This window comes from Leuresthes tenuis, unplaced genomic scaffold (genome assembly GCF_036924035.1).
Source record: "Leuresthes tenuis unplaced genomic scaffold, fLeuTen1.0.hap1 SCAF_18, whole genome shotgun sequence".
In the NCBI taxonomy this organism is placed as follows: Eukaryota; Metazoa; Chordata; class Actinopteri; order Atheriniformes; family Atherinopsidae; genus Leuresthes; species Leuresthes tenuis.
In genome coordinates, this window is record NW_027325372.1 from 27,189,103 (window position 1) to 27,213,084 (window position 23,982).

Sequence of the window (23,982 nt, forward strand, 5' to 3'; positions counted from 1 at the left end):
CCCGACTATACAGCATCAAAAGCTGGAGTGGATGTGTTCGGCTTCAAGAAGGTATGAATGTCCATCAATAATTGCTAGAAAATATGAAAGAGAATTTTCGAATATCAAACCGCACATGATAATAAGCGGGAGAGGAGGTGTTCAGCTGCAAGAAGGTGTGAATGTCCACCCATAATTACTGAAAAATGGGTAAGAAAAGGTGCGAATTCCCAACCATACATAATCAAATGCACGAGTGGATGTGTTCGGCTACAAGAAGGTTTGAATGTCCGACCATAGTTTGTAAAAAGCGGGTAAGAAAAGGTTCGAATGCCCAAACATACACCATCAAAAGAGGGAGCGGAGGTGTTCCGCTGTAAGAAGGTGTGAATGTCCGACCATAGTTGGTAAAAAGCGGGTAAGAAAAGGTTAAAATACCCGACTGTACACAATCAATAGCGGGAGCGGAGTTGTTCGGCTACTAAAAGGTGTGAAAGTCCGACCCTGGTTTTAAAAAGCGGGTAAGAAAAGGTTCGAATGCCCGAACATACACCATCAAAAGAGGGAGCGGAGGTGTTCCGCTGTACGAAGGTGTGAATGTCCGACCATAGTTGGCAAAAAGCAGGTAAGAAAAGGTTAAAATACCCGATTGTACACAATCAATAGCGGGATTAGAGTTGTTCCGCTACTAAAAGGTGTGAAAGTCCGACCATGGTTTGTAAAAAGCGGGTAAGAAAAGGTGCGAATGTCCGACAATGTATGATCAAAAGAGAGAGTGGAGGTTTTCGGATACAAGAAGGTTTGAATGTCCCACCATAGTTTGTAAAAAGCGGGTAAGAAAAGGTTCGAATGCCCGACTATACACCATCAAAAGCGGGAGCAGAGGTGTTCCGCTGTAAGACGGTGTGAATGTCCGACCATAGTCTGTAAAAAGCGGGTAAGAAAAGGTTAAAATACCCGACTGTACACAATCAAAAGAGGGAGCGGAGTTGTTCAGCTAAGAGAAGGTGTGAAAGTCCGACCATGGTTTGTAAAAAGCGGGTAAGAAAAGGTTCGTATGCCCGAATATACACTATCAAAACCGGAAGCGTAGGTGTTCGGCTGCAAGAAGGTGTGAACGTCCGACCAAAGTTTGTGAAAAAGCAGTTAAGAAAAGGTTCGAATATCTAACCACACATAATCAAAAGCGGGAGCAGAGCTGTTCGACTGCAAGTAGGTGTGAATGTCAGAGAATAATTAGCAAAAAGCTGATGAGAAAGGGTGAGAAATCCCGACTATACACCATCAAATGCGGTAGCGGAGTTGTTCGGCTGTGAGTAGGTGTGATTCTCCAACCATAATTGCTGAAAAATGTGTTAGAAAAGGTAAGAATGCCGGTCCATACATCATCAAAAGCGGGAGAGGTGGTGTTCGGCTGCAAGTAGGTGTGAATGTCCATTAATAATTGCTTTAAAATATGAAAGAAAATTTTCGAATATCAAACCTTACATGATCATTAGCGGGAGAGGAGGTGTTCAGCTGCAAGAAGGTGTGAATATCCACCCATAATTACTGAAAAATGGGTAGGAAAAGATGCGAATGTCCAACCATAAATCATCAAAAGCAGGAGTGGAGTTGTTCAGCTACAAGAAGGTATGAAAGTCCAACCATGGTTTGTAAAAAGCGGGTAAGAGAAGGTTCGAATACCCGAATATATACCATCAAAAGCGGAAGCGGAGGTGTTTGGCTGCAAGAAGGTGTGAACGTCCGACCAAAGTTTGTAAAAAGCAGTTAAGAAAAGGTTTGAATATCCAACCGAACATAATCAAAAGCGGGAGCAGAGCTGTTCGACTGCAAGTAGGTGTGAATGTCAGATCATAATTGCTGAAAAATGTGATAGAAAAGACTAGAATGCCGGACAATACATCATCAAAAGCGGGAGAGGTGGTTTTTCGGCTGCAAGTAGGTGTGAATGTCCAGCCATTATTACTCACAAACGGGGGAAGAAAAGGTAGCATTTCCAGACAACACATGATCAAAACAGGGAATGGAGGTGGTTCAGCTGCAAGGTGTGAATGTCTGACTAAAGTTTGTAAAAACCGTGTAAGACAAGGGGCGAATGCCCGACAATGTATGATCAAAAGAGGGAGCGGAGGTTTTCGGCTGCAAGGTCTGAATGTCCAACCACAATTTGTAAAAATCGGGGAAGAAAAGGCTCGAAAGCCCGACTATACACCATCAAAAGCGGGAGCAGAGGTGTTCAGGTGCAAGAAGGTCTGAATGTCCGACCAAAAATTACTGAAAAATGGGTAAGAAAAGGTGCGAATGCCAAATCATACATCATCAAAAGCAGGAGCGGATGTGTTCGGCTACAAGAAGGTTTGAATGTCCAACCATAGTAAGTAATAGGCGGGTAAGAAAAGGCTCGAATGCCCGACTATATACCATCAAAAGCGGAAGCGGAGGTGTTCGGCTGCAAGACGGTGTGAACGTCCGACCAAAGTTTGTAAAAAGCAGTTAAGAAAATGTTCGAATATCCAACCAAACATAATCAAAAGCGGGAGCAGAGCTGTTCGACTGCAAGTAGGTGTGAATATCAGATCATAATTTGCAAAAAGCTGTTGAGAAAGGGTGAGAATGCCCGACTATACACCATCAAATGCGATAGCGGAGTTGTTCGGCTGTGAGTAGGTATGAATCTCCAACCATAATTGCTGAAAAATGTGTTAGAAAAGGTAAAAATGCCGGTCCATACATCATCAAAATCGGGAGAGGTGGTGTTCAGCTGCAAGAAGCTCTAAATGTCCATCAATAATTGCTAGAAAACATGAAAGAAAATTTTCGAAAATCAAACCACACATGATCATATGTGGGAGAGGAGGTGTTCAGCTGCAAGAAGGTGCGAATGTCCGAATAAAGTTCAGATATATTAACAAAAGCGGGAGGAGAGGTCTTCGGATGAGAGTGGTTGAAAATTTCCAACCATAATGTATAAAATGCGGTGAAAAAAAGGTGTGATAGAACACTAAAAGGTGGAGCGGAAGTGTTCGGCTGCAAGAAGGTGTGAATGTCCGACTATATTTGGTGAAAAGTAGGTGAAGCAAGGTCTGAATGCCCAACCTTACATCATCAAAAGCGAGATCAGAGGTGTTTGGCTGCAAGAAGGCCATAGTTTGCCAAAAGCGGGTAAGGTGCGAATGTCCGACTAAATATCAACAAAATTTGGGGCGGAGGTCTTCGGATGCAAGTGGGTGTGAATGTCCGACTATATTTTTTGAAAAGCAGGTGAAGCAAGGTCTGAATGCCCAACCTTACATCATCAAAAGCGAGATCAGAGGTGTTTGGCTGCAAGAAGGCCATAGTTTGCCAAAAGCGGGTAAGGTGCGAATGACCGACTAAATATCAACAAAAGTGGGGGCGGAGGTCTTCGGATGCAGGTGGGTGTGAATATCCCACCATACAAGTATGGTGGAGAGGAAGCTGTGAATGGCCGACCATAGTAAAAGGCGGGTGAGAGAAGGTGCGAATGTCAAACCATACATAATCAAAACAGGGAGCGGAGGTGTTTCTGCTGTAAGAAGGTGTGAATGTCCAACCATAGTTGGTAAAAAGCGGGTAAGAAAAGGTTAAAATACCCGACTGTACACAATCAATAGCGGGAGCGGAGTTGTTCGGCTACTAAAAGGTGTGAAAGTCTGACCATGGTTTGTAAAAAGCGGGTAAGAAAAGGTGCGAATGCCCGACAATGTATGATCAAAAGAGGGAGTGGAGGTTTTCGGCTGCAAGAAGGTCTGAATGTCCAACCATAATTTGTAAAAACCGGGGAAGAAAAGGCTCGAATGCCCGACTATACACCATCAAAAGTGGGAGCGGAGGTGTTCAGCTGCAAGACGGTCTGAATGTCCATCAATAATTGCTAGAAAACATGAAAGAAAATTTTCGAATATCAAACTGCACATGATCATAAGAGGGAGCGGAGGTGTTCCGCTGTAAGACGGTGTGAGTGTCCGACCATAGATGGTAAAAAGCGGGTAAGAAAAGGTTAAATTACCCGACTGTACACAATCAAAAGAGGGAGCGGAGTTGTTCAGCTAAGAGAAGGTGTGAAAGTCCGACCTTGGTTTGTAAAAAGCGGGTAAGAAAAGGTTCGTATGCCCGAATATACACCATCAAAAGCGGAAGCGGAGGTGTTCGGCTGCAAGATATTGTGAACGTCCGACCAAAGTTTGTAAAAAGCAGTTAAGAAAAGGTTCGAATATCTAACCAAACATAATCAAAAGCGGGAGCAGAGCTGTTCGACTGGAAGTAGGTGTGAATGTCAGATCATAATTTGCAAAAAGCTGATGAGAAAGGGTGAGAATGCCGACTATACACCATCAAATCCGGTAGCGGAGTTATTCGGCTGTGAGTAGGTGTGAATCTCCAACCATAATTGCTGAAAAATGTGTTAGAAAAGGTAAAAATGCCGGTCCATACATCATCAAAATCGGGAGAGGTGGTGTTCAGCTGCAAGAAGGTCTAAATGTCCATCAATAATTGCTAGAAAACATGAAAGAAAATTTTCGAAAATCAAACCACAAATGATCATAAGTGGGAGAGGAGGTGTTCAGCTGCAAGAAGGTGTGAATGTCCACCCATAATACCTGAAAAATGGGTAAAAAAAAAGGTGCGAATGCCCAACCATACATCATCAAAAGCAGGAGTGCATGTGTTCGGCTACAAGAAGGTGTGAACGTCCAACCAAAGTTTGTAAAAAGCAGTTAAGAAAAGGTTCGAATATCTAACCAAACATAATCAAAAGCGGGAGCAGAGCTGTTCGACTGCAAGTAGGTGTGAATGTCAGAGAATAATTTGCAAAAAGCTGATGAGAAAGGGTGAGAAATCCCGACTATACACCATCAAATGCGGTAGCGGAGTTGTTCGGCTGTGAGTAGGTGTGATTCTCCAACCATAATTGCTGAAAAATGTGTTAGAAAAGGTAAGAATGCCGGTCCATACATCATCAAAAGCGGGAGAGGTGGTGTTCGGCTGCAAGTAGGTGTGAATGTCCATTAATAATTGCTTTAAAACATGAAAGAAAATTTTCGAATATCAAACCTTACATGATCATTAGCGGGAGAGGAGGTGTTCAGCTGCAAGAAGATGTGAATATCCACCCATAATTACTGAAAAATGGGTAGGAAAAGATGCGAATGTCCAACCATAAATCATCAAAAGCAGGAGTGGAGTTGTTCAGCAACAAGAAGGTATGAAAGTCCAACCATGGTTTGTAAAAAGCGGGTAAGAGAAGGTTCGAATACCCGAATATATACCATCAAAAGCGGAAGCGGGGGTGTTCGGCTGCAAGAAGGTGTGAACGTCAGATCATAATTGTTGAAAAATGTGATAGAAAAGACTAGAATGCCGGACAATACATCATCAAAAGCGGGAGAGGTGGTTTTTCGGCTGCAAGTAGGTGTGAATGTCCAGCCATAATTACTCACAAACGGGGGAAGAAAAGGTAGCATTTCCAGACCACACATGATCAAAACAGGGAATGGAGGTGGTTCAGCTGCAAGGTGTGAATGTCTGACTAAAGTTTGTAAAAACCGTGTAAGACAAGGGGCGAATGCCCGACAATGTATGATCAAAAGAGGGAGCGGAGGTTTTCGGCTGCAAGGTCTGAATGTCCAACCATAATTTGTAAAAATCGGGGAAGAAAAGGCTCGAAAGCCCGACTATACACCATCAAAAGCGGGAGCAGAGGTGTTCAGGTGCAAGAAGGTGTGAATGTCCGACCAAAAATTACTGAAAAATGGGTAAGAAAAGGTGCGAATGCCAAATCATACATCATCAAAAGCAGGAGCGGATGTGTTCGGCTACAAGAAGGTTTGAATGTCCAACCATAGTAAGTAATAGGTGGGTAAGAAAAGGCTCGAATGCCCGACTATACACCATCAAAAGCGGAAGCGGAGGTGTTCGGCTGCAAGACGGTGTGAACGTCCGACCAAAGTTTGTAAAAAGCTTTAAGAAAATGTTCGAATATCCAACCAAACATAATCAAAAGCGGGAGCAGAGCTGTTCGACTGCAAGTAGGTGTGAATATCAGATCATAATTTGCAAAAAGCTGATGAGAAAGGGTGAGAAATCCCGACTATACACCATCAAATGTGGGAGCGGAGGTGTTCGTCTGTGAGTAGGTGTGAATGTCCGACCATAATTGCTGAAAAATGTGTTAGAAAAGGTAAGAATGCCGGACCATATATCATCAAAAGCGGGAGAGGTTGTGTTCGGCTGCAAGAAGGTGTGAATGTCCAGCCATAATTACTCACAAACGGGTAAGAAAAGGTACTATTGCCAGACCATATATGATCAAAACAGGGAGCGGAGGTGGTTCAGCTGCAAGAAGGTTTGAATGTCCGACTAAAGTTTGTAAAAAGCGGGTAAGACAAGGTGTGAATGCCCGACAATGTATGATCAAAAGAGGAGCGGAGGTTTTCGGCTGCAAGAAGGTCTGAATGTCCACCCATAATTACTGAAAAATGGGTAAGAAAAGGTGCGAAAGCCCAACCGCACATGATCATAAGTGGATGAGAAGGTGTTCGACTGCAAGTAGGTGTGAATGTAAGATCATAATTTGTAAAAAGCGGGTAAGAAAAGGTAAGAATGCCCAACCATAAATTATCAAAAGCGGCAGCAGAGTTTCGGCTGGTATTTATCAATGTCTAGATAGATTTCAACAAAAAACAACGTTGTACTTTGCAGTAAAAGAAAGTGCAAATCAAAAGTTTTAGGAATCCGAGAATAAGCTTATTTTCATGAGTTCTGCACGATTTCGGATTTTATGTATAAAATGAATTTCTTCACGCAAACTAAGTTAACACTGCTTTGTCCTTCATATGTACCCATTTCTACATATATTTCAAGCATAAACTTCCTCATATTACCCTGAATGAGAAAGAGCCACACTTGTGATTAAGCCATACCTCCCTTTTGAGGAGTTCTGCATGATTTGGGATTTTATCTATAAAATTAATTCCTTCACTCAAACTATGTTAAAACGGCTTTTACCTTCATATTTATCAATGTCTCGATAGATTTAAACAAAAAAACAACGTTGTACTTTGCAATAAAAGAAAGAGCAAATCAAAAGTTTTAGGAATCCGAGAATAAGCTTATTTTCATGAGTTCTGCACGATTTCGGATTTTATGTATAAAATTAATTCATTCACTCAAACCAAGTTAAAACTGCTTTTTCCTTCATATTTATCAATGTCTAGATCGACTTCAACAAAGAACAACATTGTATTTTGCAGTAGAAGAAAGAGCAACACTGAAGGATCAGGAATCCGAGAATAAGCTTATTTTCTTATGGGCAAGTGGGAACTGCTTTGTCCTTCATATTTATCAATGTGTAGATGGATTTCAACTTCTTCTACTGCAAAGTCTTTGTTGAAGTCGATCTAGACATTGATGAATATGGAAGGACAAAGCAGTTTTAACTTGGTTTGAGCAAAGCAATTCATTTTATAGCAAAATCCGAAATCGTGCAGAACTCAGGAAAGCAGGCTTATACTCGGATTCCTGAAACTTTAGATTTGCTCTTTCTTTTACGGCAAAGTACAACGTTGTTTTTTTGTTTAAATATTTCTAGACATGGTAAATATGAAGGACAAATCAGTTTTAACATAGTTTGAGTGAAGTAATGCATTTTATAAGCAAAATCCCAAATCATGCAGAACTCACGAAATGCTTTTTCTCTCTTTTCACTGCTTTTTACAAACTTTGGTTGGACGTTCACACCTTCTTGCATCCGAACACCTCCGCTTCCGCTTTTGATGATGTATATTCGGGCATTCGAACCTTTTTTTACCCGCTTTTTACAAACCATTGTCGGACTTTCACACCTTCTTGCAGCCGAACACCACCTCTCCCGCTTTTGATGATGTATGGTCCAGTATTCTTACCTTTTCTAACACATTTTTCAGCAATTATGGTCGGACATTCACACCTACTCACAGCTGGACACCTCCGCTCCCGCTTTTGATCATACAATGTCGGGACATCGCTCCTTGTCTTACCAGCTTTTTACAAACTTTAGTCGAACATTCACACCTTCTTGCAGCTGAACACCTCCGCTCCCGCTTTTGATGATGTATAGTCGGGCTTTCGAGCCTTTTCTTACCCGGTTTTTACAAATTATGGTCGGACGTTCACACCTTCTTGTAGCCGAACAACTTCGCTCCCGCTATTGATTGTGTACAGTCGGCTATTTTAACCTTTTCTTACCCGCTTTTTACCAACTATGGTCGGACATTCACACCGTCTTACAGCGGAACACCTCTGCTCCCGCTTTTGATGGTGTATAGTCGGGCATTCGAACCTTTTCTCATCAGCTTTTTGCAAATTATGATCTGACATTCACACCTACTTGCAGTCGAACAGCTCTGCTCCCGCTTTTGATTATGTTTGGTTGGATATTCGAACCTTTTCTTAACTTCTTTTTACATATTTTGGTTGGACGTTCACACCTTCTTGTAGCCGAACACTTCCACTCCTGCTTTTGATGATGTATGGTTGGGCATTCACACCTTTTTTTTGCCCATTTTTCAGGAATTATGGGTGGACATTCACACCTTGCAGCTGAACACCTCCTATCCCACTTATGATCATGTGCGGTTTGATTTTCGAAAAGTTTCTTTCATGTTTTCTAGCAATTATTGATGGACATGTAGACCTTCTTGCAACTGAACACCTCCGCTCCCGCTTTTGATCATACATTGTCAGGCATTCGCACCTTGTCTTACCCACTTTTTACAAACTTTAGTCGAACAGTCACACCTTTTTGCAGCCGAACACCACCTCTACCGCTTTTGATGATGTATGGTCCAGCATTCTTACCTTTTCTAACACATTCTTCAGCAATTATGGTCGGACATTCACACCTACTCAGAGCCGAACACCTCCACTCCCGCATTTGATGGTCTATAGTCGGGCATTCTACAGCGGAAAAGACTCATTCTTATGTTTGGTTAGATATTCGAACCTTTTCTTAACTGCTTTTTACAAACTTTGGTCGGACGTTCACAATATCTTGCAGCCGAACACCTCCGCTTCCGCTTTTGATGGTGTATATTCGGGCATACGAACCTTTTCTTACCCGCTTTTTACAAACCAAGGTCGGACTTTCACACCTTCTCTTAGCTGAACAACTCCGCTCCCTCTTTTGATTGTGTACAGTCGGGTAATTTAACCTTTTCTTACCCTCTTTTTACCATCTATGGTCGGACATTCACACCGTCTTACAGCGGAACACCTCCGCTCCCTCTTTTGATCATGTATGGTTAGGCATTCGCACCTTTTCATACCCATTTTTCAGTAATTATGGGTAGACATTCACACCTTCTTGCAGCTGAACACCTCCTCTCCTGCTTATGATCATGTGCAGTTTGATATTCGAAAATTTTCTTTCATGTTTTCTAGCAATTATTGATGGACATTCAGACCGTCTTGAAGCTGAACACCTCCGCTCCCACTTTTGATGGTGTATAGTCGGGCTTTCGAGCCTTTTCTTCCCCGGTTTTTACAAATTATGGTTGGACATTCAGACCTTCTTGCAGCCGAAAACCTCCACTCCCTCTTTTGATCATACATTGTCGGGCATTCGCACCTTTTCTTACCCGCTTTTTACAAACCATGGTCGGACTTTCACACCTTCTTGTAGCCGAACAACTCCGCTCCCGCTATTGATTGTGTACAGTCGGGTATTTTAACCTTTTCTTACCCGCTTTTTACCAACTATTGTTGGACATTCACACCTACTTACAGCAGAACACCTCCGCTCCCTGTTTTGATTATGTATGGTTTGACATTCGCACCTTCTCTCACCCGCCTTTTACTATGGTCGGCCATTCACAGCTTTCTCTCCACCATACTTGTATGGTGGGATATTCACACCCACTTGCATCCGAAGACCTCCGCCCCCACTTTTGTTGATATTTAGTCGGTCATTCGCACCTTACCCGCTTTTGGCAAACTATGGCCTTCTTGCAGCCAAACACCTCTGATCTCGCTTTTGATGATGTAAGGTTGGGCATTCAGACCTTGCTTCACCTGCTTTTCACCAAATATAGTCGGACATTCACACCTTCTTGCAGCCGAACACTTCCGCTTTTAGTGTTCTATGAGGCATTCACATATTTTTTTTCACCGTATTTTATAGATTATGGTTGGAAATTCTCACCCACTCTCATCCGAAGACCTCTCCTCCCGCTTTTGTTAATATATAGTCGGGCATTCGAACTTTTTCTTACCTGCTTTTTACAAATTATGGTCGAACATTCACACCTACTTGCAGCTGAATACTTCCGCTCCACCTTTTAGGTATGTTTGGTTGGCATTTGCACCTCTTTTTATACTGATTGCTGAAGATTAAGTTGTTCTTTCTCAAACTACAAATTTTTTTTAATTGTTGAAACTTGATTTGAAGTGGATAAATAAGGAGGACAAACAGTTTTAAGTCAGGCTGATAGAAGGAATTAATTTTATAGCAAAATCTGTATTTTGTCATATGTCGAGAGATGCTTATTGCTGAAGAAGTTCTTTCTCATTCTACAAAGTACAACGTTGTTTATCGTTGAAACTTGATTAGACATGAATAAATATGAAGGACAAAGCAGTCTTAACTTGGTTTGAGTTAATGAATTCGTTTTATAGGAGAATCCGAATTCGTGCATAACTCATAAAATAGAGCTTATTTTCGGATTCCTGAAGAATGAGTCTGGTTCTTTCTCATAATACAAAGTTTGTTGTTTATTGTTGAAACTTCATCAGAAGTGAAGAAATAAATGAATGCCTATCAACAAATGTGGGATCTAAACTCTAGTGCTTCCTCTAAAATAATTTCCTTTCTCAATTTAGAAATGTGTGTGTGTAAGTCACAACACCCGTGACACCAAAACGGCTTTCTTTTCTCTACAATCTGCACTATGAGCACACACACCAAATCAGAAAGGCTTTTTTCTCTCTTTTCTACATTATGGACTGTGGGGACACAAAACCGCTCTCTCTCTTTTTTTTTTTTTATCGTGTGCCAGGGCGTTGTCTCACGTATTAGATTATGCTTAAGATACGACTGGGTTTATCAGTCACATCAGAATCCATACATACCGATCCTCCCGTAATAAAATGGTCGGATCTTATCAAACACACTTTGTTTCTTGTGACAATCAAGTCAGCGAAACAGCGTATACACGTCAAGACACTGAATCAAGTTTGCCACAAGAACTCATAAGTTTGGCAGTATTGCTCTGCCGTCAGCAATCATACACCCATTTTATTTTCGTGAGACATGTGCAAGCACCTGTTCATCTACTGTTCTATCAATATGAATTAGTGATCTATTATCAATAAGGATACTTCTACAACTACTATCAAAGTATGTCCGGACTTCTTATGTTGTCAGTTGCTATATATGAATAAGTGGGTAGCTACTGACAAGCATTAAGCATGTCACACAGCCCAAACATATAACATTTCAGGACACACCACACAGTTAACAACCACAGTGAAGCGTGTCAAAGCCCAAACATGTAACATTCAACAGGACACTTACACAACACATTCAAATCAAACAGTCAGACAACATACAAGAACATATACCCCAGCCGGCATTGCTCCCTGCCTATTTTCGTACAGCACACTATGTGTGCGCACACCTTTATTCACAAACTCTTCAACTTATACTCTTTTACCGAAGCTGCTACAGCTCGATTGGCCGAATACCCTTTGATCCTATTTCGGTGAATTTGACATCTGCCTTACATATAACAGATTAGCGGTTTAGCAGTTTTAATTTAGTATGAGTGAAGGAATTCATTTTATAGCAAAATCCGAAATCGTGAAGAACTCATGAAAGTAAGCTTATTCTCGGATTCCTGAAACTTTAGATTTGCTCTTTCTTTTACTGCAAAGTACAACGTTGTTTTTTTTGTTTAAATCTTTCTAGACATGGTAAATATTAAGGACAAAGCAGTTTTCACATAGTTTGAGTGAAGGAATTAATTTTATGGATAAAATCCCAAGAGTCTGCTGAGAAAAGAGAGTGAATGCGAAGTAGACTTTAACACGGCTATGGGAGCGAGCCGAGTGTGGGCTAACCGGGAGAATTGCTTGAAAGAAACGCGACACCGAATGAGCGATCAGAACAAAGCCTCAATACGGGATTCTCGTGGTGTTTTTGTTGCTGCCTTGTCTTTTGCACAGAGTAAAAGACAAGGCAGCCATCGAATAGGGCCCGATTGTTCCTAGTTGGTCAGCCGAGGAGCAAGGGGGGGGGGGGCAAGCGTCTCAACCAAGCAAAGCTCACCATGGGGAAGGTGGCTATGCCAACAAGCCTGATGCCCTGCTCCCGCAGTGACGGATAATCGTACTCTGGTTTCTCTTCATAACGTACAAGTCTTTCGCCTTTTACTAAAGATTTCTGTGGAGAGCAGCACTAATGAGTTGTTTCTATTTTTGGCAGGCTTTACCTTTGCGGGTGAAGCCCTTTCTGTCTGTGCAAAAGAAATCTTCTTACTGTGCAGAGTGACTTCTCTGAGTAGAGTCGCCTTACTTGTTGCGACTGTGCCGATGTTCGAAGCTGGAGTGCAAAGTTGTTGCTTGAATGGTGCTTGCTGGAGCGTGCGGGAGTGCAAAGTTATACCATTTAAAAGGGCTGAAGAGTGCTCAGTGCAGCGGGTGGGCGACACTCTGGCCACCTTGAAAACCGAGGTTACATCCACTACCAGGGGCAGCCCAAGTTCTGCCGCAAGTGTGGTGAGCATGGGCACCTGGTTGAGGCTTGTACCAAGGTGTTATGTGGGAAGAGCAGAGAAATTGGGCAAACTTTTGGAGAGTGTCCAAATGGCAGGAAATGTAATCTCTGTGGAGAATTAAATCACCTCTTCAGAGATTGCCCTAAATCTTTTGCCAACAAATTAAAGACGGTAAAGCCACAGTCAAGCCAACAAAGAGAAGGACCAAAGGTGGCAGTTGGTGAACAAAGTGAAGAGGTTGACCCAATAAATTCAAACTTCCCGCCAAAAGCTTGGATTGGAAGTGAGGAGCAAAAAGGGGAGGGGCCTGTAGAGGCCTCACCACTCAGTGTTGAAGTCTGTGAGAATTCACAGGCAGAGGGTGGAGCTACGCTAAATGAGGAGGAAGAGCAGACAGGTGAGTCTAGTGAAGATACTCACCTCCCCGAAGGTCAACAGCCGAAGAGGACGGCATCTGAGCCTCTGATTCCCCAGTGGTATCAGAGAAGAGGGGAAGGGTTAGGTCCCTTTCAGACAGTTCTTCAGTGGAAGAACCTAGAGTCTTCCCCTCCGACTCACCAAATGAGGTCTCCTTTTTAACTTCAGCTCTGCAATCAACCCCCAGGGACTCAAAGTTAAATGCAACATTGCGTCAGAGGCCAACACCGAGAGTCCGAAAAGGAAATATAGATCACCCTACTCACTTTTCACCTAAAGAAATGAAGGAAGAGCTAGTTTCCCAAGAAATAACCTGTGTGTAATTTGTTTTGATAACTTAGAAAAACGAAAATGACATACCTACTTTCCTTTATGCTTTTAATGGTTCTCACCTTCTCAACACTAAATGTGAGAAGTGTGAAATCAAAGACAAGAGCCCAGAGTATTTTATCCTTCTTAGACTCCATTAAATCAGATGTGTTTTTAATACAAGAATGTGGACTACCTTTTTTAAAAAACCATAGACAATGGGAGGAAATGTGGCCCCATTTATCGATATGGAGTGGCTCAAATCAAAATAAAAATGATGGTGTGGCCATTCTAATTAAAAATCCGCATGTTCTGGTGAAAGGTAGCACAGTGGTGAGAGACGGACGGGCACTTTTAGCACACTTGAATTTTATGGGGCAAGACTTTAACCTCTTAAATATTTATGGTTTCAATGGAAAAAATGAAAGGTATGACCTTTTAGAAGATATACAGCTTTACATGCTAGGGCAAGTACCTTTAGTTGTAGGAGGGGATTTTAACTGTATCTTGAGCAGGAAAGATAGAAAAAGAGCAGGGGTAGATTTTAAAGGGGATAAGACTTCGATTTTACTTCAGGGCATATGCAGGGATTTTAAGCTTACTGACTGTTTTAAAACCATGCATCCCAGAGAGGAGGGCTTCACCTGGTTTAGTCATGATGGCACCAGAGCCTCTCGCATTGATTATTTCTTTACTAGAGATTGCCCACCCACTGATGTTAGATTAACCCCTGTTTTCTTTTCAGACCACCTTATGCTCTCCTGCACCCTTTCACCCCCTTCTGGTGTGACGGTAGGAAGTGGTCTGTGGAAACTCAACTGTTCCCTGTTGGAGGATGAAATCATAGTCAGTCAGTACAGGGAATGTTATAAAGAGTGGCAGACCCTTCAAGACCTCTACGAAACACATGCACAATGGTGGGAAATGGTGAAGGAAACGACCCAGACTTTTTTTAAACAGCAAGGTAAACGTAAAAAAAGGAAAGAGAATAGATGTATGATGGGACTACATAAACGCTTACAGCGCTACTTTAAACTAAATCAGTGTGGCATAGACTTTAAAGAAGAAATCAAAGATGTCAAAAAGGAAATGTCAGTTTTAGCAGAAATAAAGAGTAAAGGAATTTTTGTAAGAAGCAGGGAGCAGGAAATTGAGGAAGGTGAAAAAGAAAGAAAGTTATAAATAAAAAGGAGTGTATTCAAAATCTAAAAAGAGAAGATGGGTTTTTAACAAAATCCACACAAGAGATGATTGAAACTGTACATACCTTTTATAGTAACATGTACAAAGAGAAACCAGTGCACTTGGAAACATCGGCAGAAATCTTAAAATTCGTTGACAAAACCGTAAAAGAGAATGCACACTTGACACAGAATTTTACTGCTTTAGAGTTAAAAAAAATGCCTAACAGGTTTTAAGAGAAGTCGAGCTCCGGGTTTAGACGGGCTTCCTGCAGAATTCTATCTGACCTATTGGGACCTTTTATCATCAGACATTTTAGATGTTTTTAAAGATTTTGAAAAACTCGACCGACTGCCTGACAGTTTTAGAGTGGGAATAGTGACTCTACTTTATAAAAAAAATGATAAGACTGACCTAAAGAATTGGAGGCCCATCACACTTTTAAACTTTGACTGTAAACTTTTTAGCAAGGTTTTAGCGACACGGATGTCCTCTGTTTTAGAGGAGGTAATTCACCCAGACCAAGCTTGTGCCATCTCAGGGAGACAACTCACCGACAGCCTCGTACTGATTCGAGACATCATTGATTACGCTAGAGACAGAAACACCCGGCTTGTCATCTTAAATTTAGACTTTGAAAAAGCATTTGATCGGGTCTCGCATCAATATCTCTTTCAGGTGTTGCAGCCATCGAAAAGGGCCCGATTGTTCCTACTTGGTGAGCTTTGCCAAGTAGAAACAATCTATTCGATGGCTGCCTTGTCTTTTACTCTGTGCAAAAGACAAGGCAGCCACAAACACCACGGGAACACCGTATTGAGGCTTTGTTCTGACCACTCATTCGGTGTCGCGTTTCTTTCAAGCAATTCTCCCGGTTAGCCCGCACTCGGCTCGCTCCCAGAGCCGTGTTAAAGTCCACTTCGCATTCACTCTCTTTTCTCAGCAGATTAAAAGAAAGTTTCATCTTGGGCTCCCTGAAACTTCCATCCTGCACCGCTGTTTGCTTTTTCACAAGAGCAGAGGAGAGCGCACCGTTCCCAGCGGCACTGCAGTACCGGGTCGAGGCTTGGAGTGAACGGAGCAAGCTTCTTTTTCAACTCCTATTCTTAAAAATCCATTTAATATGTTGTCCTCGTATAGAGGACATATTAAACTGATAAGAACGGATACTACACTTGATCTTAGCCAAAAGGCCGAGAAGCGATAACTGTCCACTGTTTCAGGTCCGAGGGCCCTTGCTGGCACAATGCGCACTTGTAGCAGTGTTCTTTTTATGGCCATAGGTGGCCAGAGTGTCACGTTGCACCTCCGCCCACCCGCTGCACTGAGCACTCTTCAGCCCTTTTAAATGGTATAACTTTGCACTCCCGCATGCTCCAGCAAGCACCATTCAAGCAACAACTTTGCACTCCAGCTTCGAACATCGGCACAGTCGCAACAAGTAAGGCGACTCTACTCAGAGAAGTCACTCTGCAAAGTAGCAAGATTTCTTTTGCACAGACAGAAAGGGCTTCACCCGCAAAGGTAAAGCCTGCCAATAATAGAAACAACTCATTAGTTCTGCTCTCCACGGAAGTCTTTAGTAAAAGGCGAAAGACTTGTATGTTATGAAGAGAAACCAGAGTACGATTATCCGTCACTGCGGGAGCAGGGCATCAGGCTAGTTGGTATAGCCACCTTCCCCATGGTGAGCTTTGCTTGGTTGAGACGCTTGCCCCCCCCCCCCCTTGCTCCTCGGCTGACCAAGTAGGAACAATCGGGCCCTATTCGATGGCTGCCTTGTCTTTTACTCTATGCAAAAGACAAGGCAGCAACAAAAACTTCACGAGAATCCCGTATTGAGGCTTTGTTCTGACCTCTCATTCGGTGTCGCGTTTCTTTCAAGCAATTCTCCCGGTTAGCCGACACTCGGCTCGCTCCCATAGCCGTGTTAAAGTCTACTTCGCATTCACTCTCTTTTCTCTGCAGACTCTTGGGATTTTATCTATAAAATTAATTCCTTCACTCAAACTATGTGAAAACTGCTTTGTCGTTCATATTTACCATGTCTAGAAAGATTTAAACAAAAAAAACAACTTTGTACTTTGCAGTAAAAGAAAGAGCAAATCTAAAGTTTCAGGAATCCGAGAATAAGCTTACTTTCATGAGTGCTTCACGATTTCGGATTTTGCTATAAAATGAATTCCTTCACTCAAACTAAATTAAAACTGCTAAACCGCTAATCTGTTACATGTAAGGCAGATGTCAAATTCACCGAAATAGGATCTAAGGGTATTCGGCCAATCGAGCTGTAGCAGCTTCGGTAAAAGAGTATAAGTTGAAGAGTTTGTGAATAAAGGTGTGCGCACACATAGTGAGCTGTACGAAAATAGGCAGGGAGCAATGCCGGCTGGGGTATATGTTCTTGTATGTTGTCTGACTGTTTGATTTGAATGTGATGTGTAAGTGTCCTGTTGAATGTTTGGGCTTTGACACTTCACTGTGGTTGTTAACTGTGTGGTGTGTCCTGAAATGTTATATGTTTGGGCTGTGTGACATGCTTAATGCTTGTCAGTAGCTACCCACTTATTCATATATAGCAACTGACAACATAAGAAGTCTGGACATACTTTGATAGTAGTTGTAGAAGTATCCTTATTGATAATAGATAAACTAATTCATAGTGATAGAACAGTAGATGAACAGGTGCCTGCACGTCTCACGAAAATAAAATAGTTGTATGATTGCTGACGGCAGAGCAATACTGCCAAACTTATGAGTTCTTGTGGCAAACTTGATTCAGTGTCTTGACATGTATACGCTGTTTCGCTGACTTGATTGTCACAAGAAACAAAGTGTGTTTGATAAGATCCGACCATTTTATTACGGGAGGATCAGTATGTATGGATTCTGATGTGACTGATAAACCCATTCGTATCTTAAGCATAATCTAATACGTGAGACAACGCCCTGGCACACAATCAAAAAAAAAAAGAGAGAGCGGTTTTGTGTCCCCACAGTCCATAATGTAGAAAAGAGAGAAAAAAGCCTTTCTGATTTGGTGTGTGTGCTCATAGTGCAGAGTGTAGAGAAAAGAGAGAAAAGAAAGCCGTTTTGGTGTCACGGGTGTTGTGACTTACACACACACATTTCTGAATTGAGAAAAGAAATTATTTTAGAGGAAACAGTAGAGTTTAGATCCCACATTTGTTGATAGGCATTCATTTATTTCTTCACTTCTGATGAAGTTTCAACAATAAACAACAAACTTTGTATTATGAGAAAGAACCAGACTCATTCTTCAGGAATCCGAAAATAAGCACGAATTCGGATTCTCCTATAAAACGAATAAATTAACTCAAACCAAGTTAAGACTGCTTTGTCCTTCATATTTATTCATGTCTAATCAAGTTTCAACGATAAACAACGTTGTACTTTGTAGAATGAGAAAGAACTTCTTCAGCAATAAGCATCTCTCGACATATGACGAAATACAGATTTTGCTATAAAATTAATTTCTTCTATCAGCGTGACTTAAAACTGTTTGTCCTCCTTATTTATCCACTTCAAATCAAGTTTCAACAATTAAAAAAAAATTGTAGTTTGAGAAAGAACAACTTAATCTTCAGCAATCAGTATAAAAAGAGGGTAACAAAAGGTGCAAATGCCAACAATACATCACTAAAAGGTGGAGCGGAAGTATTCAGCTGCAAGTAGGTGTGAATGTTCGACCATAATTTGTAAAAAGTGGGTAAGAAAAGGTTCGAATGCCCGACTAAATATTAACAAAAGCGGGAGGAGAGGTCTTCGGATGAGAATTTCCTACCATACAAGTATGGTGGAGAGGAAGCTGTGATTGGCCGACAATAGTAAAAAGCAGGTGAGAAAAGGTGCGAATGTCAAAACATACATGATCAAAACAGGGAGCGGAGGTGTTTGGCTGCAAGAAGGTGTGAATATCCACCCATAATTACTGAAAAATGGGTAAGAAAAGGTGCGAATGCCCAACCATACATCATCAAAAGCAGGAGTGGATGTGTTTGGCTACAAGAAGGTTTGAATGTCCGACCATAGTTTGTAAAAAGCGGGTAAGAACAGGTTTGTATAACCGACTGTACACAATCAAAAGAGGGAGCGGAGTTGTTCAGCTACAAGAAGGTGTGAAAGTCCGACCATGGTTTGTAAAAAGCGGGTAAGAAAAGGTTTCGTATGCCCGAATATACACCATCAAATGCGGGAGCGGAGGTGTTCGGCTGTGAGTAGGTGTGAATCTCCAACCATAATTGTTGAAAAATGTGTTAGAAAAGGTAAAAATGCCGGTCCATACATCATCAAAAGCGGGAGAGGTGGTTTTTCGGCTGCAAGTAGGTGTGAATGTCCAGCCATAATTACTCACAAACGGGGGAAGAAAAGATAGTATTTCCAGACCACACATGATCAAAACAGGGAATGGAGGTGGTTCAGCTGCAAGGTGTGAATGTCTGACTAAAGTTTGTAAAAACCGTGTAAGACAAGGGGCGAATGCCCGACAATGTAAGATCAAAAGAGGGAGCGGAGGTTTTCGGCTGCAAGGTCTGAATGTCCAACGACAATTTGTAAAAATCGGGGAAGAAAAGGCTCGAAAGCTCGACTATACACCATCAAAAGCGGGAGCAGAGGTGTTCAGGTGCAAGAAGGTCTGAATGTCCGACCAAAAATTACTGAAAAATGGGTAAGAAAAGGTGCGAATGCCAAATCATACATCATCAAAAGCAGGAGCGGGTGTGTTCGGCTACAAGAAGGTTTGAATGTCCAACCATAGTAAGTAATAGACGGGTAAGAAAAGGCTCGAATGCCCGACTATATACCATCAAAAGCGGAAGCGGAGGTGTTCGGCTGCAAGACGGTGTGAACGTCCGACCAAAGTTTGTAAAAAGCAGTTAAGAAAATGTTCGAATATCCAACCAAACATAATCAAAAGCGGGAGCAGAGCTGTTCGACTGCAAGTAGGTGTGAATATCAGATCATAATTTGCAAAAAGCTGTTGAGAAAGGGTGAGAATGCCCGACTATACACTATCAAATGTGGAGGTGTTCGTCTGTGAGTAGGTGTGAATGTCCGACCATAATTGCTGAAAAATGTGTTAGAAAAGGTAAGAATGCCGGACCATATATCATCAAAAGCGGGAGAGGTTGTGTTTGGCTGCAAGTAGGTGTGAATGTCCAGCCATAATTACTCACAAACGGGTAAGAAAAGGTGCGAAAGCCCAACCGCACATGATCATAAGTGGATGAGAAGGTGTTCGACTGCAAGTAGGTGTGAATGTAAGATCATAATTTGTAAAAAGCGGGTAAGAAAAGGTAAGAATGCCCAACCATAAATTATCAAAAGCGGCAGCAGAGTTTCGGCTGGTATTTATCAATGTCTAGATAGATTTCAACAAAAAACAACGTTGTACTTTGCAGTAAAAGAAAGTGCAAATCAAAAGTTTTAGGAATCCGAGAATAAGCTTATTTTCATGAGTTCTGCACTATTTCGGATTTTATGTATAAAATGAATTCCTTCACGCAAACCAAGTTAACACTGCTTTGTCCTTCATATGTACCCATTTCTACATATATTTCAAGCATAAACTTCCTCATACTACCCTGAATGAGAAAGAGCCACACGCCCCTTTTGAGGAGTTCTGCATGATTTGGGATTTTATCTATAAAATCAATTCCTTCACTCAAACTATGTTAAAACGGCTTTTACCTTCATATTTATCAATGTCTCGATAGATTTAAACAAAAAAAACAACGTTGTACTTTGCAGTAAAAGAAAGAGCCAATCAAAAGTTTTAGGAATCCGAGAATAAGCTTATTTTCATGAGTTCTGCACGATTTCGGATTTTATGTATAAAATGAATTCATTCACTCAAACCAAGTTAAAACTGCTTTTTCATTCATATTTATCAATGTCTAGATCAACTTCAACAAAGAACAACATTGTATTTTGCAGTAGAAGAAAGAGCAAAACTGAAGGATCAGGAATCCGAGAATAAGCTTATTTTCTTATGGGCAAGTGGGAACTGCTTTGTCCTTCATATTTATCAATGTGTAGATGGATTTCAACTTCTTCTACTGCAAAGTCCAATGTTTTTCTTTGTTGAAGTCGATCTAGACATTGATGAATATGGAAGGACAAAGCAGTTTTAACTTGGTTTGAGCAAAGCAATTAATTTTATAGCAAAATCCGAAATCGTGCAGAACTCGTGAAAGCTTATACTCGGATTCCTGAAACTTTAGATTTGCTCTTTCTTTTACTGCAAAGTACAACGTTGTTTTTTTGTTTAAATCTTTCTAGACATGGTAAATATGAAGGACAAATCAGTTTTAACATAGTTTGAGTGAAGTAATGCATTTTATAAGCAAAATCCCAAATCATGCAGAACTCACGAAAAGCTTTTTCTCGCTTTTCACTGCTTTTTACAAACTTTGGTCGGACGTTCACACCTTCTTGCATCCGAACACCTCCGCTTCCGCTTTTGATGATGTATATTCGGGCATTCGAACCTTTTATTACCCGCTTTTTACAAACCATTGTCGGACTTTCACACCTTCTTGCAGCCACACACCACCTCTCCCGCTTTTGATGATGTATGGTCCAGTATTCTTACCTTTTCTAACACATTTTTCAGCAATTATGGTCGGACATTCACACCTACTCACAGCTGGACACCTCCGCTCCCGCTTTTGATCATACAATGTCCGGGACATCGCTCCTTGTCTTACCAGCTTTTTACAAACTTTAGTCGAACATTCACACCTTCTTGCAGCTGAACACCTCCGCTCCCGCTTTTGATGATGTATAGTCGGGCTTTCGAGCCTTTTCTTACCCGATTTTTACAAATTATGGTTGGACATTCAGACCTTGCAGCCGAACACTTCCGCTCTCTCTTTTGATCATACATTGTCGGGCATTGGCACCTTTTCTTACCCGCTTTTTACAAACTATAGTCAGACATTCACACCTTGCAGCTGAACCTCCGCTCCCTGTTTTGATCATGTATGGTCTGGCAATACTACCTTTTCTTCCCCCGTTTGTGAGTAATTATGGCTGGACATTCACACCTACTTGCAGTCGAACAGCTCTGCTCCCGCTTTTGATTATGTTTGGTTGGGCATTCGAACCTTTTCTTAACTGCTTTTTACAAACCATGGTCGGACTTTCACACCTTCTTGTAGCCGAACAACTCCGCTCCCGCTATTGATTGTGTACAGTCGGGTATTTTAACCTTTTCTTACCCGCTTTTTACCAACTATGGTCGGACATTCACACCGTCTTACAGCGGAACACCTCCGCTCCCGCTTTTTATGGTGTATAGTTGGGCATTCGAACCATTTCTTACCCGCTATTTACAAACTATGGTAGGATATTCAAACTTTCGTATATCCGAAAACCTCTGCTCTCTCTTTTGATCATACATTGTCGGACATTCGCACCTTTTCTTACCCGCTTTTTACAAACCATGGTCGGACTTTTACATCTTCTTGTAGCCGAACACATCCGCTCCCGCTATTGATTGTGTACAGTCGGGTATTTTAACCTTTTCTTACCCGCTTTTTACCATGTATGGTCGGACATTCACACCTTCGTACAGCGGAACACCTCCGCTCCCTCTTTTGATGGTGTATGTTCGGGCATTCAAACCTTTTCTTACCCGCTTTTTCCAAACTATAGTCGGCTATTCACAGCTTCCTCTCCACCATACTTGTATGGTGGGATATTCACACCCACTTGCATCCGAAGACCTCCGCCCCAAATTTTGTTGATATTTAGTCGGACATTCGCACCTTACCCGCTTTTGGCAAACTATGGCCTTCTTGCAGCCAAACAACTCTGATCTTGCTTTTGATGATGTAAGGTTGGGCATTCAGACCTTGCTTCACCTGCTTTTCACCAAATATAGTCGGACATTCACACCTTCTTGCAGCCGAACACTTCCGCTCCACCTTTTAGTGTTCTATCACACCTTTTTTTTCACCGCATTTTATACATTATGGTTGGAAATTTTCAACCACTCTCATCCGAAGACCTCTCCTCCCGCTTTTGTTAATATATTTGAACTTTAGTTTGACATTCAAACCTTCTTGCAGCTGAACCACCTCCGCTCCCTGTTTTGATCATATATGGTCTGGCTACTACCTTTTCTTACCCGTTTGTGAGTAATTATGGCTGGACATTCACACCTACTTGCAGTCGAACACAACCTCTCTCGCTTTTGATGATGTATGGACCGGCATTTTTACCTTTTCTAACACATTTTTCAGCAATTATGGTCGGAGATTCACACCTACTCACAGCCGAACAACTCCGCTCCCGCATTTGATGATGTATAGTCGGGCATTCTCACCCTTTCTCATCAGCTTTTTGCAAATTATGATCTGACATTCACACCTACTTGCAGTCGAACAGCTCTGCTCCCGCTTTTGATTATGTTTGGTTGGATATTCAAACCTTTTCTTAACTTCTTTTTACATATTTTGGTTGGACGTTCACACCTTCTTGTAGCCGAACACTTCCACTCCTGCTTTTGATGATGTATGGTTGGGCATTCACACCTTTTTTTTGCCCATTTTTCAGGAATTATGGGTGGACATTCACACCTTGCAGCTGAACACCTCCTATCCCACTTATGATCATGTGCGGTTTGATTTTCGAAAAGTTTCTTTCATGTTTTCTAGCAATTATTGATGGACATGTAGACCTTCTTGCAGCTGAACACCTCCGCTCCCGCTTTTGATCATACATTGTCAGGCATTCGCACGTTGTCTTACCCACTTTTTACAAACTTTAGTCGAACAGTCACACCTTTTTGCAGCCGAACACCACCTCTCCCGCTTTTGATGATGTATGGTCCAGCATTCTTACCTTTTCTAACACATTCTTCAGCAATTATGGTCGGACATTCACACCTACTCAGAGCCGAACACCTCCGCTCCCGCATTTGATGGTGTATAGTCGGGCATTCTCACCCTTTCTCATCAGCTTTTTACAAATTATGATCTGACATTCACACCTGCTTTTGATAATGTATTGTTAGGCATTCGCACCTTTTTTTTTACCCATTTTTCATGAATTATGGGTGGACATTCACACCTTCTTGCAGCCGAACACCTCCTCTCCCGCTTATGATCATGTGCGGTTTGATATTCGAAAATTTACTTTCTTGTTTTAAAGCAATTATTGATGGACATTCAAACCATCTTTTTGATGGTGTATAGTCGGGCTCTCGAGCCTTTTCTTCCCGGTTTTTACAAACCATGGTCGGACTTTCACACCTTCTTGTAGCCGAATAACTCCGCTCCCGCTATTGATTGTG

General features: G+C 41.7%; 3 non-coding genes across 3 annotated transcripts; 1 reads left to right on the forward strand and 2 right to left on the reverse strand.

Moving 5' to 3' along the window:
• The first annotated feature begins 12,364 nt into the window (after positions 1–12,364).
• Positions 12,365–12,478, forward strand: LOC140276360 (U5 spliceosomal RNA). Its single transcript, XR_011908960.1, has one exon. It is a non-coding gene; the product is annotated as a U5 spliceosomal RNA (small nuclear RNA).
• Positions 12,479–15,681: 3,203 nt separating this feature from the next.
• On the reverse strand, positions 15,682–15,865 carry LOC140276132 (U2 spliceosomal RNA). Its single transcript, XR_011908815.1, has one exon. It is a non-coding gene; the product is annotated as a U2 spliceosomal RNA (small nuclear RNA).
• A 308-nt stretch (positions 15,866–16,173) lies between these two features.
• LOC140275788 (U5 spliceosomal RNA) lies at positions 16,174–16,287 on the reverse strand. Its single transcript, XR_011908503.1, has one exon. It is a non-coding gene; the product is annotated as a U5 spliceosomal RNA (small nuclear RNA).
• Between the last annotated feature and the right edge of the window lie 7,695 nt (positions 16,288–23,982).